The sequence below is a fragment of the Coffea arabica genome, chromosome 9e, assembly GCF_036785885.1.
Source record: "Coffea arabica cultivar ET-39 chromosome 9e, Coffea Arabica ET-39 HiFi, whole genome shotgun sequence".
NCBI classification, from domain to species: domain Eukaryota; kingdom Viridiplantae; phylum Streptophyta; class Magnoliopsida; order Gentianales; family Rubiaceae; genus Coffea; species Coffea arabica.
The window spans coordinates 3,467,814-3,479,693 of NC_092327.1; the positions used below are offsets into that span (position 1 = coordinate 3,467,814).

The following is an 11,880-nucleotide window of genomic DNA, read 5'->3' on the forward strand; positions in this document are numbered from 1 at the left end:
CAGAGTGGTGGTGAGAAGAAATTCTGCAAAGGGAGATGGTGAATTGAGAAACCTTCTCATGAGTCAACTAGAGGTTAGACTCGGGGTAACTACACATGTTCATTTGTCGATTTAATCAATTTGGTAACAGAACTGTATTGATTCGGGTGTGTAGTTCGGTACCATATTATTTGGTAGTTAAAGGCAAATAGTTGTTAAAAGAAATTTTCGTCAAGGTAGAGATTTGTTAGGAAATTGGCTTAATTTCTTTTAGGTAAGTTTTTTTATCTTGTGTGGAAGTAATTAATTTCCTAATTGGTTGTAGTTACTTGAAATAGTAGTCAAGAAATTTTCTATTTTATTTAGGATTAGAAGTTGTTTCCTATTTTGTATAAGTATAGAAATTAGAATTAGTTTCCTGTTATTATTTGGGTTTTGGCCAAATAATGTTCCCTATAAATAGGTGGCTTGACATACTACAAAGAGAGACACACAATGGCACACAAGAGGCAACATGTAGTCTTATACATGGGTGGTGAAAGAGAATTTTTGAGAGATGAGAAATGGTATACAAGGGTTTGGTTTGGATTCAAGTTGTATTGTTATATAGGGTTTTCCTCTCATAATAAAGAACGGGTTTCTCTCCGTAGACGTAGGTTCAATGGTGGAGTCGAACCACGTTAAATATTGTGTGTCGTCTATCTTTCATGCTTGTGGCTTGTTTATCATTAAATTGTTGTGTACTTGATATCTCAATAGTTGTTTGTTTCGCGCTTGAATCCTAACAGAAACTCACCTATCAAAAGAATTGCCCCGTTACTTTTGATTATTCTTACTGAGTTTACTTCTAATAGAGCTTACATCTTTGAAATTTTTGGTTTCTAAAAGTTTGAAAGATTAACCTATACATTTAATAAAGTGCTAGGTCAAATTATTGAGTAGCATCAACCCACATAAAATGATAACCCCTAAAACCTGAAAATAAAAGAAGATATGCATCAACCTAATTTGTAAAAGCAATACACATTATATATATAAATATACACAATGGGCAGCTATTAATGTGTGTGTATGTATATATATATCGATTATGGCTTAAGTAAAAAAAAAAATTTATATATACATTAATAGCAGCCCATTAGGCCACTCGCTTTGGCATTGGAGGACCGGTCAAGAAAGTGGTTCTTTCCTTCCATAAATATTTGGATTTGTTGCTTCAATAGACTGTGGATTACAATGTCAAACCAACTATTAGTTATTTGATTAGGCATGATCAATTTATGTTAATTTATGTGGTAAGGTGGGAGACCTTGAATTCAAAACCTCCTACTTACAATTTTTCCCACCTTACCACCCAACCCAATCTTGTCCCTATTCAAGAGAAAACCTATTGTGGTTTAAGAAACTAAAACTTTTGGTTTGTTTTCTTGATAGGAGAGGGCATGCTTATAATTTGATTAGAAAATTCTAGATATTCTATGCTACATTGTATGGGTGGTTCCAAGGATTTTTGCTCATGGTGGGATTTCATGCTGTTGAATTAATTATTCCTTGGTGAATTACCACTTAAGCAATTCTCTAAATAAAAAAGATATATGATTATATTAGTGGAATATTAAAAAATTATATCATTTTGTGATTGGACACCCTTCAATTTTATTTAGTTATTTTTATTTATCAAATAAATGATGTTGTTCACATAATTAAGTTACTTACCTTAGTTAGGATCGCGATAAACATAAGATAAATGATACCGTCATCACATGCTACTTGCAGCACATAATTAAGTTACTTTAAATTAGGATTAAAGTGGAAGGGACGTTAATGGCGGCCAATTTGATCAATTAGCACCTCTGAGCATATGACCAATGTCAAATAGCAGTTGAGATTCACTGAAGCATCCAAATATGGTTTATTTTGCCGTTGGCATTTAACTTTAGATATTATTAATAAAAGAATAAGCTACTAGTAGTTAATTTATAAAAAAACCTTAGGATAAAACTATGGTAAATGCATGAAATATGTCCTAAAGCCTCCAATTATGTCATTAATATTTTTTTTTTTGTTTAGTGAAACAAGGATTAAACCTCAAATGACTTTTTATGTAGAAATTAATATCATCACAGATGTCCAATTTTACTGTTGTCTGCCTCTCATAGAATGTTCTTTAAAACACCGATTCTATGCCTAGAGTCAGCACAAATTACTTTCTCTAATTAATATTATCTTTTCAAAAATCAACACCTGAAATACATTTTAGTGAGTACTCACTGGTCACCAGTTAGATGGGCCTTAGTTACTAGATAACTTCAATTAATTACAACTTCAATGCTCCAAGAATTTTGATCCGCTACTAGCATGACTTCAATGCTCTAGGTGTTTAATTCGGAGGTGCATTTTTCTTGCACAAACATTCATACTCATGAATAAATATTCCTATTCTAATATTTGTGATTATTTTGCTTATTTTGCTATGTGCATGGTAGAATGTTTTCTTTTATTCACAGAACTAAAACAATTTTATTTTATTTGTGCCCTTACTGAAAAATTATCTTGGGTTCATCACTGGTTGTATCGTCAAATTAATTGTTAATTTAAAGAACACTTCTTTAGTTTTTCTAAGAGAAAGGCAGCTATCATTTTCTGACTTATGTCTAATGTACAATTCCATTAACCGTCTTTTCTGAAAGGATTTTTTTATTCTACTCGAAGTTCAATACATTTACTTATCATGTTTATGAGAGAAAAGTATAAAGCAAATGAGAGTAAGGGAGAAGAACCAAATGTTATAAGCACAAGCAATCGAAAGAAATGTCATATAAATTAATTGAGATGAAATGGTTAAAAATGTTGATAAGAGAGAGTATAAGAGCTCAGATTACTAGTAACAAAGCAATGCCAGAAACCTACAATTGAATAATGCTGCATCTAATCCCATTACCATATAGTACTTTCGGTCCCAATTTAAGCCACATCACTTGCACGTGATTAAGCCATTGGTCTAAAATTAAATCCCCCACCTATCATTTTTTTATATTTTTGAAAAAAAGACAAACCCTATATGATTCTCAAACAGGTGTAAGAGAACCTTCTTGTCCCTCTTTCTCAATTCGACATCTTCATCACTTTGATTCGTAAACCTCATAAAAATGGAAGGATGGATGCTTCGATCCTCAGACTTGTTAAACTCTTTCTTCGACTTCCCAACTTTGCGAGATTTTTCACTTGCATTAATTGTTTTAGCAGATCTACTTGGGCCTTCATAGTAGTTAACCTGATTCCATTTCCTCAATGAACACCGAAGTTCGCTAGTACAAGTTCTTTTGGTCCCAATTCAAGCCATGCCACTTGCACCTGATAAATTCCCCACCTAACATTTTTTGTTTTTTATTTTTAAAAAAGACAAACCCTCTATGATTCTCAAACAAGTGTAAGAGAACATAAGATGATATGTCACAATACTTAAGGTCTTCAAACAAAGTTCCCATAATTTCATTAATTGGTTTCCAAATTTAAAGAACTTATGCCACATTGATGATAAAAAGTTGCATAAAGGCTCTAGTATCCTGAACTTATTGTAGTACAAACATAAGGTTAACTGACAGGCCCCCAAGAAAAGGAAACTAGTTAGAAAGTAATCAACCCCTTGTTTCTTGAACCTCTTTCTCAATTCAACATCTACATCACTCATGATTCACAAACCTCATAAAAACAGATAGATGGATACTGAGATCCTTAGACTTGTTGAACTTTTCTTGGACTTCCCACCCTTGCGAGACTTTTCACTTGCATTAATTATTTTAGCAAATCTAGCTGGTCCTTCATAATAGTAAACCTGATTCCATTTCCTCGATGAACGCCGAAGTCTGCTAATGTCAGCATGTTCTGACAAACAGACATCACCGCTTTGTGTTGTTCAACTAGAACAAAAAACAAATGTTAAATAGAAAAAGAAAATATTAAATGATATTAATAAAATAATACATAAGTGTGGAAGGCCGAGACACGAGTATTTTACTTTCTTTAAGGTGATTTAATTATTTGTGAAAAATTCTATTCTAGTGTTGTAGCATAATCTCTAGTTTGTCACTCTCATGATACAAACAGTTCAACCACACTTGTTGTCACTCTCATAAATCTACATTTAAGAGAGTAAAGAGTTTCAGTAATACATATTTTTAATTAATTATGAGATAGAAAAGAAGAGAAGAATCTAATGTTTTTCTCTTATAACTTGTAACTCTCAAACTTGTGGGACAAAATCTTGGTGGGTGTTTGATATTTGTTTTGATATGTCTCCTAGCTAATGTATGAGGTAACTATTAGCTGAGGTAACTAGCTATAGCGTCATACTTGCTTGCTCCTTCTAATGAAATTGATTATACCAACAATCATTTTTTAGAATTAATTGCTAAACCTAGCCTTTGATATGTAAACAGTTGAAAGATAGTAAATAATTGAGAGCCAATATTAGTTTAATAGAAAACTTTTGTTATTTTCAAATTTTGTTAAAATAAACATTTCTATAATAGTTTGGGTTTTAGAATTGAAAGGGCAAAAAGGGAAAAGAGATCTCTAAACGGAACATCAAAGGCACTAGAAAGAGATGGAAAGCAAATAATAATAGTATAATATTAGTCAATAATATAGAATAACACTATGATTAGGGATAGAAGACATGTGTAGATAAGGTATTAGTTTATTTAGTTGTAAAGATTGAGATATAATATCGAGAATAAGGACATAAGATAGTCATAAATAATGTACATCTGTTGTCATTTAAGAGTAACACCATGAATATCATGTACAAAATTGTGAAGAAATGGAGTGATTTTTACCTTAGCTTCTCTTATTGATAGAAATATGCATGGTAGCTGAAAATGAAATAGGAGATATCAGGTTCTATATAAACATTTTAAGGTTTACTTTTTTATTAACAACAATTAGAAAAGAGTCTGTAACGTGAGATCATATTTTCACCAACTTATCTACAGGAAGTAATACGTATTCCTTAAAAAATCAAAGGGCTTCTTGATCAATTATCAGAGAAAGAATTCTATACCCCATACATCTTGCTTTTGATACGTAACAAATTAGTGAATGCAGATGGAAGAAATAGAAAACTAAAAGAAAAATGAAATAAGAAAAAATTATTGCAGCCTTTCCATCAACAAAGATACTTGTATACTAACTCTTCCTCGTGCATTGCATGGGCAACCTAGTATATTGTCAAAATTCAGAGAAAATCTTATTCCTAGACTAATATAGTACAATTTTTATACCATTCTATGGTCCACTGTAGGACCCAATGGGATTATTAGTTATTGCACACTCGCTACCTATGGCTGTAATACCAAATTAATTTTTCATTCAAGAGCAATTTTATTAGTTTTTCTATGACAATGGCTGCTTATATATTTTTTGACTATTGTCCCTGTTCGTTCCACTATTTCATCTTTTTTTCTTTAACAAAAAAAGAATATTGTTATTCTACTCCAAGTTTAATGGATTTATGCTGAATCAAAGATACATTTGTACATGTTATAGTGCAATGCTAGAAGAGTATGAAATGAGATGCTGAGTGATGGGAGTTGGATATGAGTACAAGTTTAATTCCAAATTATACTTGTTTTGCTACAAGTATACAGGTCAACTAGTAGTTTAGAGTATAAATTGGGTCGATCCCACAAGAAGCAACTTTTACATGTACTAGGTCCTTAACTATCTCTATTATTTAGACTAACTATCAATAATAGTAATGAAAATAACAATGCTAACTATCTAACTAAATTAACTAGAGAATTTGCAAATAACCAATGGAGAATATCACCAAACCTTGGATCTAGGGAAATATAGTCCACTTATGGTATCAAAGATACAAATAAATAGATTTACCTCTTGTTACAACTCTTGTTTAACTAGGGATGCATTTCCATATTTACCAAAACTCATTCTCATGATGTAGTGGCATAGAATAGCCTAATTTTTCCTATTCTCATGGTGAATAACTCGATCTATTCTTTGTTCTTCATGAAATGTAAAGATAATCCACTTAAGTGTACCTCTATTCTCAGGAATCTACTTCTTAAGTTCCATTGATGTTGTTCCATTATTATTACCAATTTTTATTGAACAATAACAGCTAAAAGCTTGCTATTGGTGATCAAGCAAAACTAAGTGATAAGCATGCATAAATGGACAAGTTAATACAAGATATAACAAGTATAAATCACATTCACTTCATATCAAGTAGCCATAAGTTTCATCTACTCCCTAGATTTAGAAATTTAACTACTCATATGATATATGACAAGAAAGAATATAAGTTCATTACATGAACACATATTGAATTACAAGTAAAAAGATAGATAAAGAAAGTTTAGCCAAAATAATGAAGAAACTTCCAATGATCTTCTATTTCTTCAATAAAATGAATTGTACAATGAAGTCTCCAATTGTTCTCATAATGTTCTAGTTAGAGTGAACAAGACTAGATTCTCCCCAAGCTCTAAGACTCCTAATCAGTTAATCTCCCCCTCACGCCAAGTCTCTTCTAATGATTCTTACTCTAATAATGTTAAAAGAGTCAAAAAGTTGTTAATGGCAAGACATAAAACTCCATTTCTCTTCCCAAAATGTCCCTTGAACATGTATGTAATCGAAATTCTTGTCTGGAATAGAGCTAGAAAGCAGTGTGAAAACAGAGCAAGTGGCAGAGCAAGTTGCAGAATTCTGGCTACAATATGCGACCTTGGAATACGCTACCTTAACTCGCGTATTCAAGAGTCATGTATTCTCCTTGCTTACATTTTGTTGCTTCTTTCTTGCTCCAATTCATCTCTGATGCTTCATGCAAGAAGTTCATGTAGTTATTCATGCATTCCACCATTAATCCTTGCAATCGATGCTCTTCTATTTTCCAAAATTGCCGTGGAATCAAGCGCTAATGACTTCGAATAGGATCCATCTTGAACCAACTTTGCGAGTTCACCTCCATTCCTACAAAATAACCAACTTTTGCACATTAAGTTGCTCAAATGATGTTCACAAAATTTTAGCATCTTATGGAGCAAGTTACGCCTTAAATCATCCTATTTCGTACAAAAAATATACACAAATGCTACTAATAATTATGTATAATATGCACTTATCAAATTTTTCCACACTTAAACCATTGCTTGTCCTCAAGTAATAAGAAGTATTCACCCAACAATGATTTAAGAAGTGAAACAAATCAAGTAAACACAACATTCAATTTCTCTCATCTCGGCAAGCCTTCATTATGTAATCATTCATATTACCTACAATACTCGTCATATCATGTAAAAGAGAGACAATTATACCCAAAATTCAACCAAACAAATTCAATCTCTCTATCTTACCCGATTCCACAAATAAGTAACTTATATAGTCACCTTAGATTTTCTTCTTTCAAATAGAAGTTAAAGCCTTACAAACTACTAAAGGGGAATGTTCCTTTCTTCTCTTTTTTTTTAATGACTCTTGGCTTGTGAAAATGTCTTTTGATGCAAAGATCGACATTTTTAGATGAAAATCTCTGGTTATTCAATACATTCACTTATTACTCCTTTATTCAAATACTTTTTTACGCAAAAGTGGACATTTTTAGATGAAAACTCCTGATTACTCAATCTAAGAATTTATTGGAGTTTTTTTTAATGAAGAAGAAAAAGCCCCTCGATAATGTAGATTCAAGAAAGAAAACACTTTAACAACTATATAAATCAATTACATGTAAAAGCAAGTAAAAAAAGAGATTTCATTTATCATGCAAAATTATAGGCATAATTTTTTATATTTTTCGAGATACACTTTCTCACATATAATAATCCAAATCATATAATAATTGCTTCCACATTGAGTGAATATTGAATTATCAAATTACTTACTTCATTTCACTCTTATAAGAGAATTCGAATAAAAAGGACTTAAACTTCATGCATTTGTGGATTTAAATGAAGTAGATATGAAAATTTTGGGGCTAAATATGGAAATTTTGGACAAGGTTTTGAAAAAATTTTGACAGAGTTTTCCCTTAAAATAGGACGAAACTCCCTGCCAGCAAGCCAATAAAACGACATTTAAAACATAGGGCAATTATCCAATAACATGTCCAATCATTTATGCACAAAAGTAACCGTGAGTCACGAGCCATCAATCGATCTACCATCTACAATCAACTATCTACAAAAAACTGCCACAAGTTCCGTAATTCAAAATGATAAATGCGAGTTAAACATCCCATAAAGAGAAGGTAAAACCAATAATGAAAAAAAACGCAAAATGGAAACAAAAACAAAGATCATGAGGAGTCCGGCGGGGCTTTAGTCCTCTTCCTCATCACCACGAGTGGGAGGTCGATGCATGCCCAAATAGTCTTTGTGACGCCCCCCACTTCTCCCAAGGGCGAGCCCAAGGGTATCCGCGGGACGCCTGCCCAGCTCTCGCCAGGACTCAAGACAAATCAAATCGAACTTAACGATACATACCAAATACTACGAGTCAAAATAAAGAAAAGTCGCTTCCTTAACTAAATATTTAAATCTTACATCATGTCCACAAAAGATACATCAAGTTCCAAAATGCAACCATTAAAAGTCGACTACACATTTACAGCCCCGATTCCAATCAAAAGTATAATCTAGTCGGCTTTACCAAAATCTTCCAATCCAACCTGTTAAGGAAAACAAACTAATAGGATGAGCCAATACTCAGTGAGGCCAAGAAAACACACATGCAAACACATAATCCAAGTAGCAACAACAATTACATTGTAGGTAAGACTATCAAATTCGAATAATTCACATTTCGAATAGGAAAAATAAACAGAAATAATTCAAGGATACTGTAGCTCTCAGGAGCTAAATTCCACGTAGTCGAGTCGAAGTCTTGATCACATCTCACGTTGACACTCCGTCAACCACATAAGTATCAAATCCGTAGATACACCACTTTTCTTCGAATCCTGTCACCGTTACACCCCCTTACCGGGCCCGCTCATCAAAGTTTTTGATAATACTCGAGTATATCATGGCAATACTGCACGAGTAATGCCGAGCAAGATCTCTCCAATAGATCATGCTCTACGAATATCTCATGGTTTGCTAAGCTTATCGACCAAGCCCATGCTGGCTCGATTCGCAAAGTTAGCCAACGAGTTTTGGGCGTCCCCCGAATATGAATACGAATACGAATATAAGTCGATGAGCAACGCTCAAATCGACAATTCCAAATAGGAATCACAAATACGGATCACATATACGAATCACAAGTACAAATCACATCCACATTACCATGTACAAGTCGGATACGAATTCACATAGCCAAATTCGAATATAATTTCATTTGAAAGAGTACGAGTGCGATAAAGTACACCCTCGTCTCAAAATTTCAAATTTACATAACGGATAAGAAACAGATAACCACTTAACAACAAGTTCATGCACTTGACACTCACAGTGATTCAAGTAGCGAGTTCAAATGATGGTTTAGGCGTCTCCCGTGAGATCCTCTGGAAGGTCCTCTTGAGCGCCTGAGCATTTAATAGTGAATTATCATTCACACATCCCAATTATCAAGGAAGATTGTGCACTAGTACAATCTGGGAAAATTTCATGAAAATGAACCTCAATTACTAGTAAATCGAGGTTCAAGTGGAGTTTCTTAATGTACAAGAGCAATCGAGTTTTGTTATCTTGGAAATCAAGCATAAACGTTCAAGTATTATCGAAGGAATAAGGAATACTTGAAAAACTCCATTTCCTTGAAATTCAGAAAATTTCAGTTTTGATACGATATTTTCAAAAAATCGTATCTCAGATTCCACATGTCGAAAATTGGAAAACTTGGTACCGTTGGAAACCTCTTCCAAAGTACTAAAAGTTCTTAGAAGACACTTTTCCATGAATCTAAGTGGAAGGTGTTCAAAAATGAGCTTAAAGTTTCTGTTCCAAATCACCCAGGATTGAGCCGGGGTTGGTTTTTCGCTAACTTTGAAAATTTAGAAGAATTCACTCGTTGCAAACCAGCCCTTGAAATTTGTAGCTCAATTAGAGGTGCAAGTAAGGTTTAGGGCAGAACAAGCGGATCGAGAATCGGAGTTTCGAGTACCAAGATATGGTAGCTCAAAGTTGGATAGATTTCAAGACTGTTAACAAATTTCCAGATTTGGTTCCGACTTTGGACCTTTAGTTAAGTGTCGAAACGGACTTGGATTGATACCAAATTTTTCATTATAATACTCCTATATGAAGGGTATCTCTCTATCAAATTTCGTGGAAAAATACCTTCGGAAAGGTGGTTAATCAATCAACCAAAGTTTGGAAAAATCCTTAAGGCAATCTGTCCAAATCTAAGGTTTCAAAAACGAGGCAGTCGCCGTATTTTGATCATAACTCCCTCAATTTAATTCAGAATTGGGAATGGTTGATAGTGTTAGAAAATAAATTCACAGGGCTGTGATTTCACAGAAGAAATTGTTTTAAGTTTCAGCATGCAACTAGCTCGAAATTAAGCCTAAAGTTGCAGCATCATCAAATCATTTCGGCAGAACGGAGAAACAGGACAGCTGACTTCAGATGAATGGTGTGGCTCACACACATAAAAACAGAATGTGCATTATACACCGTTGGAAACATGGGAACGTCTAGTTTCAAATGCCGCTAACGGCACTTGATTTCAACGTCGGAGTACGGAGTTATGGACGAAACACGAACACTGGTCTGGTTACGACGGCAACCGTTTTCCCAGATTACTAGCTTTGGAAATAAATTCGTTTGACCCACCAAAACTCAGTATTTTTCAATGAAATTTTGTACACAACTTCTACAACATGTAAACAACATAATCAAGCCATTAAATCCTCAAATTTCTGCATTAAAGTGACCGAACAGAGCAGGGGTAAAATGGTCCAACTTGGCCTTTGCACTCAACGTGAGTTTCCAGCAGTTTTTCTTCAGCAAATCACTAACTTAAACACTAATCCGACATCATAAACTTCAGCAAGCACAGAATCAGCAACAACCCAAGAGTGGGAATTCATAGAGCCCACTTTTTCCCAACAATACAAGCTACTAAAGTGACGATTCTAGCTCAAATGCATAAATCAAACTCTAAAAGACAAGTTTAAGGTGATTGATTACTACCTACTTTGATGGCTGGTTAGGACAGAAGTTTCGGCCCCTTTGAAGCTTGAAGAACCGTGAAAGCTCCTCCCTTTTCCAGCTAAATGTGTTGTCCAAGACTTAGGCTAAGTGGTGCTAAATTTTTAGAAGATTTGGTGGTGATTTGCATGAGCTTTGGAAGAAGAAATGTTGAAGGTTTCGGTTGTCCCTTTTGCTGCTGCTATCCGGCCATGAAGCTTGAGGAAATGAAATGTGATTGCTGGTTCCTTTGCGTACATAAGACGCTTGACGTCTAATATATTAAATACGTCAAATCAATTACAACTAGTGCCCTACGCGCGCGTTTTGTGTTCGATTTCTCTCACGTTTGTTGCACTAGTGCACTAAACCTCTAGGACACTTACATTTATATAAATATTATTCATTCTTAATTGTCCCAAAATAATGGTCCAAAGTCCCTCAATTAAGCGCGCACGTGAAAACACGTATTTCTAATTTAGGCGCAATAATATTGAAACCTTTGAGAAATTCTTATAACGATCGTACCACTAGCTATCACTTGTGTGTTTAAACCTAAAATTGTCTATTTTAGGACCATTGTATAGGTCTCAAATTTTTGAGCTTATTGTACTCCTAATTGGCTAAAGTTTTCGGACACGTTTTCACTTTTTCACTAAACAAGCTTCTAAGAACATAATTTTTGAAACGAGACACTTTAAAAATATAACGAAGCTATAAAACCATATATTTAGGTCTA

General features: G+C 33.8%; 1 long non-coding RNA gene across 2 annotated transcripts; it reads right to left on the minus strand.

Annotated features, from left to right (window-relative positions):
• Positions 1-8,508: 8,508 nt before the first annotated feature.
• On the minus strand, positions 8,509-11,347 carry LOC140014894 (uncharacterized). 2 transcript variants are annotated; one of them, XR_011821625.1, is made up of 3 exons: positions 11,145-11,319; positions 9,458-9,532; positions 8,509-8,674 (listed from the first exon to the last, which is right to left on the minus strand). It is a non-coding gene; the product is annotated as an uncharacterized lncRNA (long non-coding RNA). The 2 variants fall into 2 exon arrangements; XR_011821626.1 differs by lacking the exon at positions 9,458-9,532 and having other exon boundaries at positions 11,145-11,347.
• Between the last annotated feature and the right edge of the window lie 533 nt (positions 11,348-11,880).